This window comes from Toxorhynchites rutilus, chromosome 3 (assembly GCF_029784135.1).
Source record: "Toxorhynchites rutilus septentrionalis strain SRP chromosome 3, ASM2978413v1, whole genome shotgun sequence".
NCBI classification, from domain to species: Eukaryota; Metazoa; Arthropoda; class Insecta; order Diptera; family Culicidae; genus Toxorhynchites; species Toxorhynchites rutilus.
In genome coordinates, this window is record NC_073746.1 from 184,092,959 (window position 1) to 184,117,530 (window position 24,572).

At 40.4% G+C, this 24,572-nt stretch overlaps 1 protein-coding gene and 1 long non-coding RNA gene across 8 annotated transcripts in view; one reads left to right on the top strand and one right to left on the bottom strand.

Annotated features, from left to right (window-relative positions):
* LOC129779715 (choline/ethanolamine kinase) overlaps positions 1-24,572 on the bottom strand; it is a 62,489-nt gene that overhangs the window by 2,384 nt on the left and 35,533 nt on the right. Inside the window, exon 1 of one of the 7 annotated variants that reach the window (XR_008743750.1) lies at positions 66-9,522. The exons of the other annotated variants lie outside the window; for them this stretch is intronic. The gene's annotated coding sequence lies outside the window, so the exon portion shown is untranslated. Of the gene's footprint in view, positions 1-65; positions 9,523-24,572 lie in introns of those variants that run through there. 7 annotated transcript variants of the gene reach the window in all.
* The window catches only part of LOC129779720 (uncharacterized), an 87,355-nt gene continuing 67,536 nt past the window's right edge, over positions 4,754-24,572 (top strand). Inside the window, exon 1 of the long non-coding RNA XR_008743753.1 lies at positions 4,754-5,061. This is a non-coding gene — a long non-coding RNA (uncharacterized LOC129779720). The remainder of the gene's footprint in view (positions 5,062-24,572) is intronic.

The following is a 24,572-nucleotide window of genomic DNA, read 5'->3' on the forward strand; positions in this document are numbered from 1 at the left end:
TCAATGCTAATGGAGTGTAAGTTCAAAGCATTACACTAGGAGTGCAAGGTTTTGAACGTTAATACCTTCTTGCCGGCTGAACGGAGTGGTATGATAATCACTTCAATCGGAAAACAAAATGTCCAAGCTTGTTAATTATTGACCCGGAAACTTGTTCCAAAAGCTTGTAAATTGCTTTGAAAACAGGCTAGTGAAATCACACAAATCTGCGTATAAGCTGGCGCTGATAAAGAACCCTTTAACCAGAGCTGCGATTTGTCGTGAGAATCAAGTGATGGTACTCACACAAAGATAATCAACAAATTTTGTACGACGATTATCTTTGGTGACCATCTCAAAGCCAGTTCAATAGTGTGAGAAGAGTATTATCACAACACTAACACATGGTGAGCTTTTACTTGACAGTAGAAATCCGAGCTCTTTGGTGAGTGTCCTGTTGCTGAAATGTCAGAATAGTGCGACACTCAAAAGTCTAGCTGATGGTTTGGTGTTTGGCGATATTCACAACATTCGCCTCTTTGTGTTCGTTCTTTACGGCCAGGGATGCCAGATGTGAATATACAGTTTCATTTTAAATACAATTTGAAGAATATTGTATTTTCAGGCATGTATTTTCTTTTCATCTTTTCAGATGGCCTTAATGTTTTTAGTGGCACTTCGCCGACTCTACGTAGTATTACACGTGTCATTTGTATTAGTACTTAGTTTGTGGAATGACACGCCTTGATTATCCCCTCTATTGCGGATCCCGATCGGGTTTGAAATTAGCAAAATGATGCATTTTGAAACACGTTCGACTTCGATTTTTTTTACCAAATTTGTTTCTCATCGTTGCAACGATGCTAAATTTGTAGACATATTCGCAATTTTACTGATGTTTGATGTCCTGCCTATCCTGTTGCAGACTTATATTTTCAGTTGCAAGCTGCAGGGATATGGCATTTCTACTCTTTATTTACTCTGGAGGTGATGACATTTACTTTGACAAAGGCCAACACGAAAACAACAAGTCACCAAGTATTTTTGTATACATTATACATCAAATATTTTTATGTACAATGGCTCTCTGGGTTGACCGCTACCGACCGCGCCAGCTATCCAAACTGGACTACCACAAAACGCAAGTTACGCATCTGATCAATCTTTGCTCCCAGGGAGACTTCCCGCATGTTCTACGGCCCTTCCAGGCCAGTAACAAAACTCGCATCATGTGTCTGCTGCGGAAACTTTACCAACCGGGCGCGGAACGGCTACGCAATGAGATAATGAATTTCACAACGCCCTCGAACCGGAAGGTGGAAATCAGGAGCATCAGCAGTAATTACCACATCGAGTTGAATTCATCGGTTGCCGTGATATATAACAGGGTGGTCGTGTCGAATTTGATCAAGCAAATTGATCCCAGTGGGTAGAGGGAATATGAGACTCGTCTTGTCCGAAGTGGATTAGCTGATCAAAGATACCCAGGATGCGCTGAGAAGAACCATTGAAAAGTATTTGTCTACGTGCAGATTGATTTTGTGCGCCAATTCTACTTCGCGGGTTATCCCCGCGGTTAGGAGTCGTTGCTTGAGTAAGAGTGCCGGCTCTATCTTAGGAGGATATTCTTAAAATTTTCTATGTAAGATTGTCATTTGTTTGTTTCTTGAATGTAACAACACTATTTGCATTTCAGCACATTCCTTGAAAATTGTTGAATTTTGCCGGGTACTATGAACACCGGATGCAACAAGGAAGCAAACATATATTCCATCTGGAATTGTTCGTGGCGCAGTTAATGACACGGTATAAGAAGTTTTTCAATAAAGCCTCAATGCAAGTGGATGATTTTTAAGCGATTCTTCGAGATCGCAATTTTCTTTCGTTTTATGAAAAAATTAAATTTTTGTGTTCATCACACGTTTATTAACTAAACTTCAATAGTTCTGGTAATGATTAACACAAAATAAAAAAAAACACGCATTGTCGGTTTTCGATCGGTTCGTTTTCATGATCCGCAAAATAATTATGAAATGGTAAATTTATCAATATACTTAAATACCATTTCATTCAAAAACCATTATGCTGCACCATGTTCATTTGAAAATTATATTTAATGTAATTTTTAAAATCATGACACCATAATATTTTTTATTATATATGTCTGTTCATTTTAACTACAAGAAATAAATATTCGCTCGATTAATCGAATACTGAAAGACAATTGTTCGAATGAATCGAATATTGGCCCCACGATTAATCGATAATCGAATAAACGAATCTAAACAACCGTCGCGATTGTCAAGAATGATTGGAACTGTCTGATCACTCACATTTCTACTACCATCATACGCCACAACCACCGCTCTCGTAACGTAAAGTTGTAAACAGAGCGATCGGCAGTGAGAGGCATTGGAACCAACCGTCATTTGGTTAGGTGTCAGAAACAAAATAGTGAGTATCACTACTGAATATTTGGATATCACGTGCCGTGAGAGGATTTGAGTGACTATGGTCAGCTTTTTTGTGACATTGACGGTGATGGATTGCAGCTCTGCCTTTAACAGTTGAGAACCAGAGCAGAGGGTTCAAAGCCCCTAAGGAGGATGGTTGTAATAGCTGTTATCCATGGTTTTTTGTTAATTTGTTTATTTGTTTAAATTAAAGTTCATCTGACAGCATCGCCTTAATGAAGTAAGATAATTACAAATACAGGTCGGACTCGATTATCCGGAAGTATCAAAAGAAAGGGCTTGATTAGTAGAATGCAGTTATTTATGAAAAATGCAAATCCAAGATGACGGCCACTACAAAATGGCGGATTACATATTTTCTCAGAACCCCATCAATATGGGTATCAAATGAAAGGGCTTGACTAGTAGAACACAGTTATTTATGAAAAATGCAAATCCAAAATGGTCGCCACCGCAAGATGGAGCCATATATATTTTTTTCACAACCCCATCAATATGGGTATCAAATGAAAGGGCTTGACTAGTAGAATACAGTTATTCGTGAAAAATGCAAATCTAAGATGGCGGCCACTACAAAATGGCGGATTACATATTTTCTCACAACCCCATCAATATGGGTATCAAATGAAAAGACTTGACTAGAAGAATACAGTTGTTTATGAAAAATTAAAATCCAAAATGGCCACCACCACAAAATGGCGCCATATATATTTTTTTCACAACCCCTTTAATATGGGTATCAAATGAAAGGGCTTGACTAGTAGAATACAGTTATTTATGAAAAATGCAAATCTATGATGGCGACCACTACAAAATGGCGGATTACCTATTTTCCCAGAACCCTATCAATATGGGTATCAAATGAAAAGGCTTGACTAGTAGAACACAGTTATTTATGAAAAATGTCCAAAAATGTATCAAAAGAAAGTTCTCGACTAGTAGAACATAGCAGATAATTAAAAATCCAATTTCAAGATGCCCGCAGTCCCCAAACAACTAATTACTTTTTGAATGGTTTCATTCAGCTTGACCTGTTTCTATGTATGTTTGAATGTTTGTTGGGTTGTCCCACATTAATAGAAAATTGACCCCGTTCCTGTTGAATGATTGATCTGAAATTTGGAACATACATTTAATTCTACTGTCATTATAAAACTGCGTATTCCATGATCTTGAAAAATTCAATTTGGCCGCCGCAAAAAAATGGCAGAATGGCTTGATTTGGAGAATACACTACACTATGAACAACGTAAATTCGAAAAGGTCGCCGCCACAAAATGGTCGACTATGTATTTTTTGCAATTTGCAATATTGGTGTCAAATGAAATGATTTGACTAATAGAATACAGTACAGGTTGGACTCGATTATATATAGACTAGATTATATGTGATTCGATTATATACAATTTTTGACTCGATTATATTCAGTTTGGATTTTTTTTTTTATATTTGAAATATAGCTTATTTCATGAATAAATGTAACCTTTCAACCTTAAGGTGAAGTTTAAGTGGCTATTACATGTACAGTGGGGTAAAAATCGTGATTTTTGAAAATTTTGCTTGAATTTTCACCAGGAATTGATTATATCTATATTGCAGCCAAATTAAGAAAGATAGAAGTTGTGTGTCAAAGAACAAATTGTGGAGCGGTTAAAGAACTTCATTTTAATTGATAGAAACAATCTAGTTTAATATAAATTTTTAGGATAAAATTAATAATAACACATTAAAAATTATTAACTTTTAAGTGTTTTACTTCCAAACTGTTTTTAAAATTCACTAATTTAGTTGTTCCACTACTATATCCTGTACTAAATTTTCTCATCTTTCAAATGAAACCATCATAATTGTCTTCCGTAGCGTACTTTTTAATGTAGAGCCAGTTTCAAGCAACATAGTCTGAAACCAAAAAAAAGTTCTGTAACTCTGTCATTGTTGAAATTCGAACATATGCGTAGGAGGATTTTTTTCATCAAATATGATCGTCTATCACCTCCTGAGAGAATCTAAATTAATTTTTTTTTCATGTGAGAAAGGTGTTTTCTGACTTTAAGAGGATGAATCAAAAACCAAATTCCTCTTTTATTTTCAAAAAAACGAAAAATACATGCAAAAAAAAAACAAATAAAGAAAAAAAATTGTTTTGACTCGATTATCCGGAGGATTCGATTATACGGAGTGAAAAAAAATCAATACTCCGGATAATCGAGTCCGACCTGTATTGGGTTGGGGAAAAATAAATGTCGTATATTGTCAATATATGGCAACACTTAAACATATCTTGTGTTGTACTTATCGAATCGGGTCATACTATACGGCTATTTAAAGACGAATCTGTGCTACAAGTGTCGTTTTGACAGTGTTGTGATTGTCCTTTTCAGTCTCAAGTTATAGCGCGTCAAATATGGAATCTACCAAGCAAGAAATTCGCCATATTTTACTTTTTACTACCTGCGAGGTAAAACTGCAACGAAGGCGGCCAAAAAAATTCGTGTAGTTTATCGACCGAAAAAATTCGTGTAGTTTATGGACCCGATACTTTTTTTTCATCCAGTTCATTTATTTGTAAGGCTCAATCGCATAAGCTTTGCGGAGCCGCTAATTCAAGGTTTGTTTATACAATGTTTCAACTAATTTCTATGTTTAGTAGGATTCGACTGAATACTCGCGGTTTACTCGAGGTTAAAAGGGCAACATTTTTGTGGGACGGGTCAGGTTGGGGATATGGATATGAGGTATCGTTGTCTCAACCGAGGGTTGCCGCACGCACTGTAGCATTGTGCATAACGACCAGGGATAGCATCTGCTGTTCGACTAGCTGTCGAGGGTGGGCGACGGTGAGATGGGGGGACAAGACAAACAAACTAATAACGAAAAAGAAAAACACAAAAGCATTAAATACTTATACTAGACCGTTTCACAAACATATAGATCAACTGCATATAGCAGATGTCGCGAGTTCCCAACACGTCTCTAACAGGAACATAGGGTTGTCTTCCTTGGACCTCAAGGGCATTCAAAAGGTACTCTCTGGCTGCGTAATTATCCGTACATTGCCAAACTGCGTGATCGATGTCATCGTAACCGTTTCCACACCGACAGACGTTGCTTTGAACAAGATTTATTCTGTGGAGATGCACATCTAGCGAGTAGTGGTTGGACATAAGTCTACTCATTACACGAATGAAGTCACGACTTAAGTCCAAACCTTTGAACCACGCTCTCGAAGAAACCTTTGGAATAATTGAATATAACCAGACTTCCAGTGTCCCAATCGGTTTGCCAACTCAAGAGGGAACTCTGACGCAGTAATTGGAAAAATTCATCGTATGAAATCTGTCTATCAAACAATTCGCCTTCCTGGGCACCCACCTTTGCGAGAGTGTCCGCCTTCTCATTGCCAGGAATTGAGCAATGAGAGGGGACCCAAACAAAGGTTAACTTATAAGATCTTTCGATCAGTGCACTCATCTGCTGTCTCACTTTTGTGAGGAAATAAGATGGGTGCCTACTAGTTTTCATCGACTGGAGAGCCTCAAGCGAACTGAGACTATCCGAGAAAATGAAGTAATGGTCTGCAGGCTTGTTGGAGATCATCCCCAATGCGAAGTCGATTGCTGCCAGCTCAGCAACATAAACGGAACAAGGTTCCTGCAGTTTACGGAAGGCGCTTGAATTTTCATTGAAAACACCGAAGCCAGTGGATCCATTGAGGCGAGACCCATCAGTGAAGTATCTTTTCATGCAATTGACTTTTTGGTACTTTCGGTTAAAAATACGGGGAATGAAAGTTGGTCGAAGCTGATCTGAAATCCCAAGTATTGCTTGTTTCATCGACAGATCGTATTCAATTGAGGAACTGCTGATGGTGAAGTGAGCACGGTCTGGAGTAAACGATGGAAGACAAATATCTGATGAAATATAGTGATGATAAATTCTCATAAACCGAGATTGTATATTTAGATGAAGCATTTTATCAAAGTTTTCAATCACAAGTGTGTTCGTGATACCGCATTTCACCAGTATTCTGAGAGAAAGTTCCCAGAATCGGTTCTGTAGAGGAGTTACTCCTGCTAGAACCTCGAGACTCATGTTATGCGTTGAGTGCATACAGCCGAGAGCTATACGCAGACAATGATATTGAATTCGTTCCAATTTTAGAAGGTGACTTTTAGCTGCTGATGGACCCGATACTGTAACGATTCGCACAGCGCAGCGTTGGTTTGATCGATTATGTGCTGGTGTAGTGGCTTTCGAAGATACACCCCGTACTGGTAGGCCAATCGTCGTGGAAACTGATAAAATCGTTGAAATCATCCAAATAGACCGGCATGTGAGCACTCGTTCGATTGGCCAGGAACTAGGTATAGACCATAAAATCATTTGGAACCATTTGCAGAAGATTGGATTCTAAAAAAAGTTGTATGTATGGGTGCCACACGAGTTGACACAAAAAAATCTTTTAGACCGAATCAACGCCTGCGAGGCACTGCTGAAACGGAACGAACTCGACCCGTTTTTGAAGAAGATGGGGACTGGTGATGAAAAGTGGATCACGTACGACAACCTAAAGCGAAAAAAGTCGTGGTCGAAGCGCGGTGAGCCGGCCCAAACCATCACCAAGCCCGGATTGACGGCCAGGAAGGTTTTGCTGTATGTTTGGTGGGATTGGAAGAGAATTAACCACTATGAGCTGCTCAACTATGGTCAGACCCTCAACTCGGTTCTTTACTGTGAACAGCTTGACCGTTTGCAGCAGGCGATTGACCAGAAGCGGCAAGAAATGATCAATAGGGCACCATCCCTGTGTTGTTTTCCACCAGAACAACGCTCGGCCTCACACATCTTTGATGACCCGCCAGAAGCTACGGGAGCTCGGATGGGATGCCCTATTGCACCCACCGTATACTCCGGACCTGGCTCGAAGTGATTATCATCTTTTCCGGTCCATGCAAAACGCTCTTGGTGATACGAAGTTGGCCTCAAAAGAGGCTTGCGAAAACTGGCTGTCTGAGTTTTTTGCAAATAAGGAGGGTGGGCTTTATAAGGGTGGGATAATGAAATTGCATTCTAAATGACAACAAGTTTGCGAACAAAACGGCGCATATTTGACTTAAATTAGATAATTTTAAGTATGTTAAATAAAGCGTCAAATTTCGATCAGAAATACGACATTTATTTTTCCCCAACCCTATAGTAAAAAAAACACACACACATTAAAACATAACACTAAGCACATCTGAATTCTCTATCCTGTTTCTGAAGCGTAGTGACGTCTCTTCAAAATCGAAAAATTCCTCTACTAACGAAAATGTCCTTATCATTCCCGTAATCGGCTCATGATGACCAAACGTTGAACGATGCGGGAGTGTTTGCAGCAAATACGAGGATAGCAGAATGCGACTGGAAGCGCGAAAGTTCACCATCTGGAGCAAATTAGGTGCATCAATTCCACCAAAAATTAGTTTTGCAACGAAAGTGGCTTGCTGTATACATCTACGTCGCTCAAGCGTATCCAGATGCAGCAATTGACATCTAGTTGTATATGGCGGTAGGTTCCGCGGATCACGCCAAGGCAGATGCCTGAGCGCTCTGCGGATGAAGCATTTGTGAATTCGTTCAATCCTGTTGCTCCACATGTGCTGGTAAGGGTTCCATACTACAGATACTGTTTCCAGAATTGGCCGAACAAGAGAGCTGTAAAGCGACTTCAGGCAGTAGGGATCAGTGAAGTCTCTAGAAATTTTTGAAATAAACCCAAGCTGACGATTGCGTTACTGTACTGTCTACCGAAGATCCACAAAAACCCTGTGGGAATGCGGCCCATCTCCTCAAACATAAGAACGCCCACGGAAAAAATGGCGGGGTGGTTAGTAGAAGAGATGAAGAAATATCCCGTAACCCACGGGAAAAGCGTTAAAAATTCGGTGGATTTTGTCAAACAGCTCGAAGGATTTAAGGTAAGACGCGGGGAAATATTAGTATCGTTAGATGTTGCAGCCCTTTTCCCTAGCGTACCCGTCGTAGAAGCTTTAAAAAGCCTACGCCGACACTTGGAACGAAGTCGTGCGCCACATCATCACATTGAGGCTTACCTTCTTGTTGCCGAAGTGTGTAGAATTTTTTCGCATTCAGGGGGAAAATTTACAAGCAAACGTTTGGTTTGAGCATGGGTAGTAAACTTTCACCTCTTCTGGCGAATATATTCATGTGCGACTTTGAGGTTGAAATTGAAATTGAAAAAGAAGAACTCTTCCCTCGAACATGGAGACGATACGTAGACGACATTTTTGCATCGGTGAAAGAGCGCTACCTAGGCAAAACGCTCGATATGCTGAATTCTCGTCACGATTCGATCACATTTACTTGTGAAAAAGAGGTGGATGGAAAATTACCGTTCCTGGACTTGGAGATTACCAGGAAAGAAGACAACACCCTGAAATTTGAAATCTACCGCAAACCAACTTCCACTGACCGTTTTATAAAGAGCGATTCCAACCATTTTGGTGCGCAAAAACAAGCCGCCTTTCATTCCATGGCACATCGCCTTTACAATGTTCCCATGGAACAAGAAGAGTTTGCGAAATAAAAAGAAAATATTTACAAAGCGGCCAAATGGGTACGGGAAGGAATTTGTGGAAAGGATTCTTCGAAAACACAAACGCAAAAAATACACACTAGACATCACAACACTACAACCGGAGATAGACGACATAAAGAGAATTACTCTGCCAATCTACCCCAAAATAACGAATCCGATCAAAAACACACTTAAAAGACAAGCACTACACATAGTGTATAGCGGACCTTACACCACAGCAGTGGAACTCCATACAATTCACTGACTAAAAAGTGTCCACATTTTCATCTCTTGTTTACGTGAAGAATATAATTTTTGACGTAGGACTACGTCTAACCGGAAGATATAGGGGGTGAAATGGAAATCTAGGCACTGAACAAGTAGGAAAAAATGCAAGATTTGAAACGCTTATAACTTGAGCATTTCTCAATAGATCGCAAAGGTTTTTGCATCAATTGATAGGAAATATATCTACGCATCTATCATAACGAATAACATTTCATTTTTCTTGAGATAAATAATTCAATAATTGTGAAATATCAAGCATTGTCAAAATGCACTATGTGCCCATTTTTGATTGGTCCATTTTGTGCTCCTCAAATCGAACCGACCAAAACGGGCAACCAGAGCAGCAGCGAAATAGAATGAACCACGATTGGAAAGGAAAAAGGAGAAAAAAGAAAGAAACATTGGTCGCAGTCTCACACATGCGTAATTCTCGAGCCAGCCAGTCAGCTTAAAAATCCCCGCTCCGCTGCCGTAACGATCATTCTCATTCGAACCGTACACCACATCGGTTCGCATCACAACACATCAACAAACCAACCCAAGCAGCCATGTCTGGACATGGTATAGGAGGAAAAGTGAAGGGAAAGGCAAAATCCCGCTCGAACCGTGTTGATCTGGAGTTCCCCGCAAGGGTAGCTAGGCGAGCGCGTTAGTATCAGTGCATCAGTCCACCTAGCCGGCGTTATATAGTTTCGGCCGCCGAAGTGGAAAAGCTGCTCGCGACGATAAGAAAACTCGCATTCAGAACAGACCACATTCGGTTCGGTGGACATCAAGACAACAACAGGCAGTTGCAGCGAGTGGCAAACGCAATCGCAAAACGACAGCAGGTAGCGGAAGAAAAAAGTTTGTTCTTTATACAATCTGCTTTGGTGGCAAAACCAGAACAAGGCGGCATCGAGGGCGTTCGAAATGGTTTTTCTTAAAACCACGAGTACTAAGTTTTCTAAATTGGAACCATTCCATAAAACAAGGCGCTTTTCAGGGCCATTAAACCTTCCAAAAAAGAGTTTAGGAAATACAGTTCAATGCTTTCTAAAACATTATCCAAAATAATAATAAAACACAAATTGATTTTTTCATAATTTGTTTGCCAGGATCTGATGAGTATGTAAATTTGGCAGTTGTTCTGAGCTTATTGATTTTCACCAATTCTTAAATTGTTTCTAGATTGAAAGTACAGTAATTTACACTTATCTCGACATTTAGCTAATTGGACGGACCTGTAATGCGACATATTTAGTTGGACATTTTTGTAAACATAGAGTTCGGGGTCCATATTATGACCCCACGTTTAAAGTCGACACTGTATCACTGTCATCGCAAATGATCAATTACAGGTTTAAATTACCTCCAATCCGATACTGAGTGGTGGTAATGCGACGTGCCATTGAATGTAATTTACTGTACAATATGTCACAAGCTGGATGGGAAGAAATTTTCCAACTGTGAAAGCTGTGGCGAGTGGCAAATGCAATCGCTAAACAGAAAGGTTTAGCCGAACAAGATGGGGATATCGAGTAATAACAAAACAATAAACTCTTTAGATTGAAGATAATTTTGTGATCCTGAAAAGGACCCTTTTTAGCCTGCATGTGAATCCAACGAGCGAACAAATCGTAATGAATTTATTTTTGTTTGTTTGTTTCTTTGTTTTTAAGAGGCTTAAAGCTTTGCAGTTCATTCGCCTCTAGCCCAGTGAAGAGCCACAATAAAACCAGCCCAGAGGGGACTGGCGAAAGGGAAACCAACAAAATCACTCATCAGACCTGTCCGCTCGACTCTCGGTTAAAGAAGAAGGTAGGAAGGGATCCTATGCTTCATAAGATATTTAATATATGCTGTAAAGAAAAGTAAAAATTTACTGATCCGAGGACCAAAGCAGTAACGAAGCACAAGTGACCCAGCGAAAGGCGCGTTCCAAAGCCAAAAAACAAAAAGGCCCTTCTCAGGAGGATAGGAAGGAAAGGAGTGGAAAGGATTTGGGTGGGATTAGTGGATTGGGAGGGGGTGGGAGTGGTATGGGAAGGAAAGAGGGGAGGAGTAGGTGTGGGGCGGGGTGATATGAAATGAAATACAGTTTGAATAGATAATAAAATATAGTGGTTTTGAATTTAATGGTATATAGTATAGCTGAAAAATGGAGAGGTTTATTTAATGAATTTATCCTCCTTGGTGAGTGTGGCTGTAGGAATAGGAAGTTCATTAAAGTATAATGTAATGGATAGAAGATAGATGTGGGGATGAAAGTATATATTATATTATTTGTTATTTATTATTATTGAATGCGTGTATATACATGTATGAAAACCTTCCTTCCGACCCGTACATACATGTGTATACACACATAAACACGCATACATGACTGTGAAGTGGCGAACTTTAATAAGCACTTTCCAAGGTATTTAGTATTTCGGTTTAGATTTTACCAAAGAAGTCGGTTTCTTTCAGAAACGCAATTAAATTGGTTTCTTGGGTCTCGTCTCTACTGAGGATATCTCGGAGACTCTGACCTATGTTGTGTCGGACTCGAGCATCTTTGGTATGTTGACATTCAAGTAAAAGATGGCTAACGGAAACCGGAGCTTCGTTGCAAGCACATTGGGGTTTTTCGGCTCTGCAGAACAGTGAGTGGGTGAAGTTAGTGTGCCCAATTCGAAGACGGGTAAGGACTTGCCTTTACCTACTATTGAGGTGGTCATCCCAAGGGAGAGTGGAATTTTTAATTTTATGAAGATGAGTGGGACGGCTGTTTATCCAGCCTATGTCCCAGCTTTCACGGACTTGCTGTTTTACCCAGCGGACAATGTCAGATGGAGGACAGGGCATGTCTGGGGGATCTATTTTGCTGCCCTTGCCGGCCAGTATGTCGGCGGCTGTGTTTCCGCGGATTCCTGAGTGACCAGGAACCCAGCAGAAGGAGATGTTTTTATTTGAAGCAGCCTCTTCTGTTTGCTTAATCCATGGGTGTTTGCTGTTTCCACTTAGAAGATCGTGGAGACAGCTAGCTGAGTCTGAGAATATTGTGGTAGGAAGAAACTCATGGGTGCATTCTTGGGTAGCTATTAAAAGGGCGAAAGCTTCCGCACTGAAGATGGAGCATTGCGGTGGAAGAGAAAAGCTACCAGTGTATCTACTCTCAAAGATTCCACATCCAACTCCATCGGCACTGACTGAACCATCTGTGTATACCTGGTGGTTGATTTGAAAATTGGATGCAACGAGGTTATTGAAGCAGGCTTTGACTTTTGGAGAAGGGTCTCCCGCCCGAACTGCCTTGAGAAGTTCAAGGTTAATGTTCGGCGGTTTGACGTTCCAATTTCTTCCCGTCGCAGATGAACGTTCACATATATCGGGAAGATCTTTGTTCGTGAGATTTTTGAACCATGTTTTAGCCCTATGTATTAATGGGACATTGTGGTCGCTTTCGGGGAGTGACAAGTGACGGATGGCTTTATTGGTGATGGCTTTTGTTACCAGGTGGGTGAAGGGAAGTTGCCCACTTTCTGCCATTACAGCAAGAGTAGGACTGGAGGGAAAAGCGCCAATTGCGAGCCTAATTGCTTTATTGTAAATTGGTTGAATGGTGTTTAACACCCTGTCCCCTCCACGGCTGAAGGTGCCTATTCCGTAAAGGATTTGTGGGACCAACCAAACATTTACAACATTTAGCAACGTCTTTCTATGACCAGAGGCTAGGTTGCCTGCGATAGACTTGATGATGTTCAATTTCTTTCTGGTGGCTATTTTGGTCTTTTGGGAATGTGATAGGAAGTTGAGTTTCTTGTCGAAAGTAACCCCTAGTATTTTCAATGTCCTCATTGTAGGGATCGGGATTTTGTTGAGCTGAAGATAGGTTCTCCTTCTGAGAGCTTTTCCGATATGTATGTGTTTGGATTTCTCCGGGGAAATTTTAAAACCTGTTTTTAGAGCCCAGTTTTGGATGGAGTCTAAGGTTTTTTGAAGTCTCTTTCTCTGAATTAAGCCGAAGCAGCTCGTAGAGATAAGAGTGATGTCATCTGCATAGACTATGACCTTTATATGGTCCGGGATAATCTCGAATAGAGATTGCATGGCAATGTTGAAGAGGGTTGGTGAAAGTGCTGAGCCTTGTGGGAAGCCGTTTTCTGGGATTTTTAGAGAAGATTGGTGGTTGTTAATAACGGTTTTGAAAGACCGGTTTTCTAGAAAACTTTTAACGAAGAGACCTAATCTCCCACGAATCCCCCAGTCGAAAAGGCTTTTCAGCACTGGGTACCTCCATGCCCGATCGAAGGCCTTGGATAAATCCAGGGAAACAATATCAATGTGGTGTAATTTTTCAGTTGCGTCGTCTAGGATTTTTTCGATTGCTACGAGGCAATCTTCTGTACCTTTTCCCGCACGGAAGGCGAATTGTCTGGGATCAATCAGCTTATTTGACTCTAGAAAAGTCGTTAAGCGTCGATTGACCATTTTTTCCAAGACTTTCCCAACACAACTTAGAAGAGTGATGGGGCGGAAATTGTCAAGAAGATGGTTGTTCATGTCTGGTTTCGGGATACAGATCATTAAACCCTCTTTCCAGCAACTGGGGAGGGTTCCACTGTCCCAGACTTTGTTGAGGAGCTTCAGAAGTGCTTTTTTCCCGAGATGGGGTAGATTCTTAAGCATAGGGTAGCTGATGTCATCAGGTCCTGTGGATCCTTGTTTGACTTTGTTCAGTACCCAATCGAGCTCTTTGAGGGAGAGGTTTTTGTTGAAGTCAAATTCCACATCGGTATGAAAATCGATGGGAATTCTTTCGCATTCCGTTTTGTGGGTTAGAAAGGTTTGGTCGTAGTTTTGATTGGAGGAGGCGGAAGCAAAGAAATCTCCAAACGCCTCGGCGATGATTTTCCGGTCATTGGTGTATTGACCGTTAATTAGAAGATTATATTCTTTGCTTCTTTTCTTTCCATGAAGCCTGCCAATCTTACTCCATAAATCCTTTGTTGACGCGTTGGGATTAATTTCGCTGACGAATTTAACCCAACTGTTGTGCTTGGCTGTGTTGATAGCAGTCTTAGCTTCTTTGCGAGCCCTTTGGAACTCTGCAAGCAGAGTGGGTCTCAGTGGGCTGTCCGGATGGGCCTTTCTTAATTTGCGTAGGGCCTTACGTCGACCTTTGATCGCTGCCTTCAGCTCAGGCGACCACCATGGGACACATTTCCTGCCAGGGATGCCACTGGTTCTGGGGATGTGCACCATTGCAACTTCTAGGACAACTTTGGAGAATTCCTCGGCTGTCCAATCTCGTTTAGCGGAGAGGCGGTTTTCAATGTCAAACTGATAGCCAGCCCAGTCAGCGTATTCAAATTTCCATCTTGGCCTTGTTGAAAACTCTGGAGAAGTTTGGCCGAAGGAAGTGAAGATTGGAAAATGATCGCTTCCGCAAGTATCATCGTGGATGTTCCAAGAAAGTTTTGAAGAGAGTTTGTCTGATACTATAGTGAGATGGCTGAAGTAGTACCAGAATAATGGATTCTGGTGTGTTGGCCGTTGTTAAGAAGGAGAAGAGAATGGTCGGATATGAAATCCTCAATGATGGATCCTTTTCGATCGAGGTATGCACCTCCCCAGGCGTATGAGTGGGCGTTGAAATCACCCATAAGCATGATTGGGGCGGGAAGTTGGGCGAACAGATGGTCCAGTTGTCCGTGTAGAGTGTTCGGATCGGAATCATTAGTGATGTAGATGCTAACGACGGTGATTGGAAAGGGGTGTTTAATGCGCACTACCACTGCCTGAAGATCAGTGGTAATGGGAAGAAGATCATGTGGAGTGCCATCTTTGATTGCGATTGCAACTCCGTTTTTTGAGGGGTTGGGACCCTCTTTAAAGTATGTGATGTACTTTGAAATAAAATTTTTATCGAAGTTGTTTGGAGTCATAGTTTCTTGAAGGGCTATGACTGTGGGATTAGAGTTTGAAATAAGCATTTTCAATTCTAGAATATTTCGTCGGATACTTCTGATGTTTCATTGTATCCCGAATTTCTGTGTTGGAGTGAATGTGTTGGTGTTTTTGACTCTAATTCCTAAGTCTTAAATGTGTGTATGTTTGAACTATTCAAGGAGAATTATTTCGATGGTCCTTTACCCTTGGAAAGAGAAGCTTTCTTCGAGGTATTGATGTCGTTCTTGTTTGGTGTAGAGGTATTTGGAGAGTTTGTTGTGTGTGTGTTGTTTTTTGTGGAATGTGCCTTGTTGTTGTTGTTTTTTGTTTGATGTGTGTTGTTGTTGGTGTTGTTGTTTCTTGTTGGTGTGGTAAAGTTGTTATTTGTTGGTGATGTAGTTCTTAGATCGTTTTTTGTTCTTTTCTTGTCTTTGTTAGTTTGGGTTTCATCTTCAGATTTTGGATCTGAATCTGAGGATGAACCTTTCGAAATTTTTCTTTTGTTTTTTTTCAGGCCTTCAGAAGTATCCATTGAAATTACCGATTCACTATCGGATTCGGTTGTTGAACTTTCAGTAGACGATTCTGTCATGGTTGTGTCTATGATTGAGGGGGTGCTTTCGCGACTAGAAGCGGCCGAAACGGCCGAGGCGCAGCTGCATTTGCACTTGCAGCCAGCTACTGGTTCCCGAATGTTGAGCCTGTCTTGCAAGACGCTCGAATAAGTTGGACCATTTTGGGTGTTGGAATTGATTTTTGCTTCTTTGTAAGAGATACCACGATCGATTCTTATTTTTGTTATTTCATTTTCCTTTAGCCATACGGGGCACTTCCTGCTGGAAGAGGAGTGGTTCCCTTGACAATTAATGCATAGTGCTGGTGTATTACACAATTTAAAATCAAAATCTTTGGGGTGCTCTTTGCTGCAATTTCTGCAAAGCGGATTCTCACGCTTGCATCTTTTGCTGGTGTGTCCGAAGTTGAAACATTTGAAGCACTGCATTGGATTCGGATAGTAATTCCGAGTCCCAGCGCGAATGAAACCGAAATAAATGAATTCGGGAACAACAGTTCCACGAAGCGTTATGATTAGTGTAGCTGTGGGGATAATTTCTTCTCCTACCTTTCTGGTGATTCGCTTGACATCGATCACTTTCTGATCGGAAAGCTCTTTCAGCAATTCGGTTTCGGTGATATTAATCACGTCTCTGCATGTAACCACGCATTTGCGTTGGTTTAGGGTGGGGTGGAAAATAATCTCTACAGGTGTGTTGTCAATAAGTTTGTTAATTTGGAGAAGCTTACCTACTGATTCCTCGTCCCTGGTGGTAAGAATATATTGAAGGTTCTTTTTTTCGTCTCTCTGTGGTTTGGCACTGTTGAAGTTACTGAAATTTTTGATTGCCGACGTTAAAGTCTTGCTGACTACGAAGGGGTTGGATGGGAGAGCCTTGTCTCCTGTAGCCCTCAAGAGCAGTATCTGCAGGTTGCCATTCGATGGGTCCGCCCAAAGTGGAGCGGTGGCTTCGGTTGGCTTACCTTCATAGAAGTTTGTAGCCCGGCCTCTCGGAGGCCCTGAGCTACTGGAAGCCATGTTGATTGTCGGCTACACCTTAGGTGTAGCCGGAGAATAGATTTTTCTTTTGCAGAGCACTTTATGAAAAAATTGAATATTGGGCTAATCACTTGCGGATATGTACCAAGAAATTCACACTATTTTTTTGAAAGCACTTATAAGAACCACCAATGTGCTCGAAAGAACGCGAGCGATTCACTATAAAATTTTCGTTTTTAGAATTTTTCTTCACTTCACCGTCAGTATGCGGATATATTTTTAAAATATTATTAATAATTATCACTACCAAAAACTAGTCACTATCACACAGCTTATGCCTTTCGAACGGCTTCCGCCGATCCAGAAAGGGGCGTGATGCCGAAAAAGCGCGCGCTTTTTCCGGCGAACCGGTGAGCACCGCCACCGCAGTGAACGTTTGTTGATATCCTCTTCTGCTATCCTCGGGTTGCGATGCTGAAAATCAATTTGTATTTAGGACTAATCAAGCCTTCAGAAAGGCTGCTCTAAGCATTTGATTAGTTGTGCGAGAAAACTCCTATTTTTCCGTACTCTTTTACAAGGGCGCTAAAAACACGACCGAATCGGTTGAATGTCAGTAGCACCTTGATTTATTTTTTTGCCATCGCTCCCTTTTAACGCTCATTCGTTCGTCTCGTTGGACTCGCCCCTTTGGCTGAGTCTGCCGATTTGTCTCTATCCTGTGAGTGTGTACCGCTAGAGTATAAAACACGCGGACCCCAACAAAATATCTTATTTTCTTTCAAACCGTATACCCGTGTGGTTGTACGGCATCGGCATCGTGGACGTAACAAAGGAGGACAAGTTAAGGGAAAGGCAAAGTCTCACTCGAACCGTGCAGGTCTCCAGTTCCCTGTTGGTCGCATTCACTGATTGCTCCGCAAGGGTAACTAGGTCGAACGGATTGGTGCCGGAGCACCAGTATACCTAACAGCGATTATAGAGTTTCGGCTGTCGGAGTGCTCGAGTTAGCTTGCAAAGCTGCTCACGACAATCAGAAAACCCGCATCAAGAACAGAGCAGCTTCGGTTCGGCGCTCATCAAGGCAACAATTAGTTTCAGTGAGTGGCAAAGTGTTTCTCCGGCACGTCGCATCAAATGTAATTTACTAAACAACATGTCACAAGCTGGATGGGAAGAAATTTTCCAACTGTGAAAGCTGTGGCGAGTGGCAAACGCAATAGCTAAACAGGAAGGTTTAACCGAACAAGATGGGAATATCGAGTGATAACAAAAACACAACACCAAAGGTTCTTTTAAGAACCATCAACATATTCATAAAGAGTAAAAAGTAAACTAACCCATTTTTCAGGTAGATAGGTAGGTATTCACGTAGGAGAAGAAAATAAAACAATATATTTAAAATATATATTTAACAAAAGCTGTCCCCTTTGTATAGTCCTACGTCACTCCGGTTATGTCCCCGACATTACCCACCCGTCTTTTTTCAGGCACACTTGATTTGAGAGTGTATGGATTTCTACCTGTCTTGACGCAAGGTCTTTAATGAAAAATGAGAAGATGGGAAGGTTTATATAAACATGTTTATAATTACATAAGTTTATTCAAATATTAATATTGCCCTTATTTAACTATTCAGTGCAATTTTATCAAAATTTGAAAGAGAAATGAAAAAAGGAATGTTTTTTTTTCAATATTTTTATGAGATTAATCTATTAAAAATCCATGATTACCTTTGCTTTATTATTTACCCCCCATTATTTGTTAATTTTTCCTGCTTTTCGTTCTTTGACCTATCATTTTGAGAGGTTTGAAATTGCGACAAGATAGAAATTTGGTGTGAAAGAGCGAATTGTAGAAAATTAAGTCGCAAATTCTCTAAACTTTATAATTAAAGTTTTTATGTAGTATTTAATTTTTGAGTTTGTTTGAATGACAGATTGAAGTTGATTCATAGAAGAATAAGATTTCATTTGATATTACGATTTTTGAAATCGACTCAATGGTTGTAAAATTATGACGTTTTGGAAGAAATCTTACTTATTTAATCAGCAAAAAGCCCACGTGGCATGTGCTGTACACAAAAATCGTCTCCATTCACATGAATTTTATTTTGACGTAGGACTACGTCTTTCATTTCTATACCGGGGTGTAAAATCAAAGTTTCGAAAACGAAAGCGTTACGCCGGAGACCGAGATTTTGAGCGTTAATAGCTCCTAAACAACTGAACGAAATGGTATGATAAACACTTCATTCGAAAGATAAAATGTCTACGCGTTATATACTTGTTACTTTTTGATCCGAAAACTTGTTTCAATAGTCTTAAAATTGCTTTCAAAACAGGCTATTGAAATCACCAATTGGTATATAAGCGAGCGGCGCTCGGAAATCCACTCAGTTCTAATTGAACAGCGATTGGAGCATGTTGTCGCTGTTGCGGTGAAGCTCTTTATTTATCATGAAAGCGCGGATGAACGGTGTCACCAAGAGCCTGTTTGTGCACCCTAGGCCAGAAGGGAATCTATCAGGAGGAGAGTGATGCCACAAACGGTTCCCTGGGAAGACATCGCTACACACACATTCACGCGCGGCTATTAACAGGTGGTTATCGAGTTGGCATTAACCACTGGTGGGCTTCCAGTATCGAGGAAAATGTGGAAATATCTAATCGTTACTGAAAATAATCTGCCAGTTCCTCTGGGAATTTTCAAAATATATTCATGTGAAAGAGTTTAATTGAATGTTTTCTATCCATGTAACACTGTGACCAAATATGTTTCAATCAAGTGCTATTAACAGGTGGTTATCGAGTTGGTATTAACCACTGGTGGGCTTCCAGTATCGAGGAAAATGTGGAAATAACTAATCGTTACTGAAAATAATCTGCCAGTTCCTTTGGGAATTTTCAAAATATATTCATGTGAAAGAGTTTAATTGAATGTTTTCTATCCATGTAACACTGTGACCAAATATGTTTCAATCAAGTGCTATTAACAGGTGATTATCGAGTTGGCATTAACCACTGGTGGGCTTCCAGTATCGAGGAAAATGTGGAAATATCTAATCGTTACTGAAAATAATCTGCCAGTTCCTTTGGGAATTTTCAAAATATATTCATGTGAAAGAGTTTAATTGAATGTTTTCTATCCATGTAACACTGTGATCAAATACATTTGGTTTTGTGGTTTTTCAATCAATCGCAATTAACAGGATAGCTTCAGAAGATTATTCTTCCCCATCAGTAGGATATTTCCGTATCGAATATTGTATGCGCCCGCAATCGATTATTGCTCAGTCGCCGAAAGTTCCGAGCTCAGAGAGTTCATTCCCCTCTAGTTTGCCTTCCAAATTGCCATCGTAAACCACACCTTCTCTCGGTTCAATCAAACACAAAAAGCATACTTAAGCGATATTCTGGTAGTGAGACACATTCATTTTTCGTGAGGACATCGACAAGACAACATCGTTGCCTAACGTGCTGGAGGAGGTGGACGGCGAAGGATCGACACATACACGCGCAGAACTCTTTCCGTTAGGATGCCATTCAGCATCGAGAAAGTTCCGGAAAGATCTAATCATTGCTGGAAAATAATCTGCCAGATCCTCTGGGAATTTTCAAAATATATTCATGTGAAAGAGTTTAATTGAATGTTTTCTATCCATGTTACACTGTGACCAAATATGTTTCAACCAAGTGCTATTAACAGGTGGTTATCGAGTTGGCATTAACCACTGGTGGGCTTCCAGTATCGAGGAAAATGTGGAAATATCTAATCGTTACTGAAAATAATCTGCCAGTTCCTCTGGGAATTTTCAAAATATATTCATGTGAAAGAGTTTAATTGAATGTTTTCTATCCATGTAACACTGTGACCAAATATGTTTCAATCAAGTGCTATTAACAGGTGGTTATCGAGTTGGCATTAACCACTGGTTTAACCAGTTCCTCTGGGAATTTTCAAAATATATTCATGTGAAAGAGTTTAATTGAATGTTTTCTATCCATGTTACACTGTGACCAAATATGTTTCAATCAAGTGCTATTAACAGGTGGTTATCGAGTTGGCATTAACCACTGGTGGGCTTCCAGTATCGAGGAAAATGTGGAAATATCTAATCGTTACTGAAAATAATCTGCCAGTTCCTTTGGGAATTTTCAAAATATATTCATGTGAAAGAGTTTAATTGAATGTTTTCTATCCATGTAACACTGTGACCAAATACATTTGGTTTTGTGGTTTTTCAATCAATCGCAATTAACAGGATAGCTTCAGAAGATTATTCTTCCCCATCAGTAGGATATTTCCGTATCCAATATTGTATGCGCCCGCAATCGATTATTGCTCAGTCGCCGAAAGTTCCTCAGAGAGTTCATTCCCCTCAGAGAGTTCATTCCCCTCAAGTTTGCCTTCCAAATTGCCATTGTAAACCACACCTTCTCTCGATTCAATCACACACAAAAAGCATACTTAAGCGATATTCTGGTGGTGAGACACATTCATTTTTCGTGAGGACATCGACAAGACAACATCGTTGCCTAACGTGCTGGAGGAGGTGGACGGCGAAGGATCGACACATACACGCGCAGAACTCTTTTCGTTAGGATGCCATTCAGCATCGAGAAAGTTCCGGAAAGATCTAATCATTGCTGGAAAATAATCTGCCAGTTCCTTTGGGAATTTTCAAAATATATTCATGTGAAAGAGTTTAATTGAATGTTTTCTATCCATGTAACACTGTGACCAAATATGTTTCAACCAAGTGCTATTAACAGGTGGTTATCGAGTTGGTATTAACCACTGGTGGGCTTCCAGTATCGAGGAAAATGTGGAAATAACTAATCGTTACTGAAAATAATCTGCCAGTTCCTCTGGGAATTTTCAAAATATATTCATGTGAAAGAGTTTAATTGAATGTTTTCTATCCATGTAACACTGTGACCAAATATGTTTCAATCAAGTGCTATTAACAGGTGGTTATCGAGTTGGCATTAACCACTGGTGGGCTTCCAGTATCGAGGAAAATGTGGAAATAACTAATCGTTACTGAAAATAATCTGCCAGTTCCTCTGGGAATTTTCAAAATATATTCATGTGAAAGAGTTTAATTGAATGTTTTCTATCCATGTAACACTGTGACCAAATATATTTGGTTTTGTGGTTTTTCAATCAATCGCAATTAACAGGATAGCTTCTGAAGATTATTCTTCCCCATCAGTAGGATATTTCCGTATCCAATATTGGATGCATAAAAAAAAGACGGGTGGGTAATGTCGGGGACATAACCGGAGTGACGTAGGACTATACAAAGGGGACAGCTTTTGTTAAATATATATTTTAAATATATTGTTTTATTTTCTTCTTCTACGTGAATACCTACCTATCTACATGAAAAATGGATTAGTTTACTGTTTACTCTTTATGAATATGTTGATGGTTCTGAAAAGAACCTTTGGTGTTGTGTTTTTGTTATCACTCGATATTCTCATCTTGTTCGGTTAAACATTCCTGTTTAGCTGTTGCGTTTACCACTCGCCACAGCTTTCACAGTTGGAAAATTTCTTCCCATCCAGCTTGTGACATATTGTTCAGTAAATTACATTTAATGCGACGTGCCGGAGAAACACTTTGCCACTCACTGAAACTAATTGTTGTCTTGATGAGCGCCGAACCGAAGCTGCTCTGTTCTTGATGCGGGTTTTCTGATTGTCGTGAGCAGCTTTGCAAGCCAACTCGAGCACTCCGACGGCCGAAACTCTATAATCGCTGTTCGGTATACTGGTGCTCCGGCACCAATCCGTTCGGCCTAGTTACCCTTGCGGAGCAATCAGTGAATGCGACCAACAGAGAACTGGAGACCTGCACGGTTCGAGTGAGACTTTGCCTTTCCCTTAACTTGTCCTCCTTTGTTACGTCCACGATGCCAATGCCGTACAACCACACGGGTTTACGGTTTGAAAGAAAATAAGATATTTTTTTGGGGTTCGCGTGTTTTATACTCTAGCGGTACACACTCACAGGATAGAGACAAATCGGCAGACTCAGCCAGAGGGGCGAGTCCAACGAGACGAACGAATGAGCGTTAAAAGGGAGCGATGGCAAAAAAATACATTCATTACGATTTGTTCGCTCGTTGGATTCACATACAGGCTAAAAAGGGTCCTTTTCAGGATCACAAAATTATCTTCAATCTAAAGCGTTTATTGTTTTGTTGTCACTCGATATCCCCATCTTGTTCGGCTAAACCTTCCTGTTTAGCGATCAATTCGGCAGCCGAAACTAACGGCGGCTAGGTGGACTGGTGCACTGGTAATAACGCGCTCGGCCTAGCTACCCTTGCGGAGCAATTGGCGAATACACCTACGGGAAACTACAGTCCAAAATGGTTCGAGCGGAATTTTGCCTTTCCCTCCACTTTTCCTCCTTTGCCATATCCAGACATGGTTGCTTGTGTTAGTTTGTTGATGTGTTGTGATGCGAACCGATGTGGTGTACGGTTTGAATGAGAATGATCGTTACGGCAGCGGAGCGGGGATTTTTAAGCTGACTGGCTGGCTCGAGAATTACGCATGTGTGAGACTGCGACCAATGTTTCGTTCATTTTTTTTTTCTTTTTCCTTTCCAATCGTGCTTCATTCTATTTCGCTGCTGCTCTGGTTGCTCGTTTTGGTCGGTACGATTTGAGGAGCACAAAATGGACCAATCAAAAATGGGCACATAGTGCATTTTGACAATGCTTGATATTTCACAATTATTCAATTATTTATCTCAAGAAAAATGAAATGTTATTCGTTATGATAGATGCGTAGATATATTTCCTATCAATTGATGCAAAAACCTTTGCGATCTATTGAGAAATGCTCGAGTTATAAGCGTTCCAAATCTTGCATTTTTTCCTACTTGTTCAGTGCCTAGATTTCCATTTCACCCCCTATATCTTCCGGTTAGACGTAGTCCTACGTCAAAAAATCACTCGATATACCTATCTTGTTCGGCTAAACCTTCCTGTTTAGCGATTACGTTTGCCACTCGCCACAGCTTTCACAGTTAGAAAATTTCTTCCCATCCAGCTTTGTGACATGTTGTACAGTAAATTACACTTAATGCGACGTGCCGAAGCGCCACTCAGTGTCGCATTGGAGGCGATTTTAACCTGTAATTGAACATTTGCGATGACAGTGGTAGAGTGTCGACTTTCAATGTGGGGTCATAATTTGGACCCCGATTTCTATGTTTACAAAAATGTCCAACTAAATATGTTGCATTACATGTCCGTTCAATTAGCTAAATGTCGAAATAAATGTAAATTACTGTACTTTCAATCTGGAGGCAATTTAAGAATTGGTGAAAATTGAATAATTGCGAAAGTCCACAACCATCAATAAGCTCAGAACAACTGACAAATTCACATACTCATCATATCCTGGCAAACAAATTATGAAAAAATCAATTTATGTTTTATTATTATTTTGGATATTATTTTAGAATGCATGTTATACAACTGTATTTCGTAAACTCTGATAAGCGCCGTGTTTTATGGAATGGTTCCAATTTAGAAAACTTAGTACTCGTGGTTTTGAAAAAAACCATTTCGAACGCCCTTGATGCCGCCTTGTTCTGGATTTGCCACCAAAGCAGTTTGTATAAAGAACAAACTTTTTTCTTCTGCTACCTGCTGCCATTTTGCGATTGCGTTTGCCACTCGCTGCAACAGCCTGTTGTTGTCTTGGTGTCCACGGAACCGATTGTGGTCTGTTCTGAATGCGGGTTTTCTTATCGT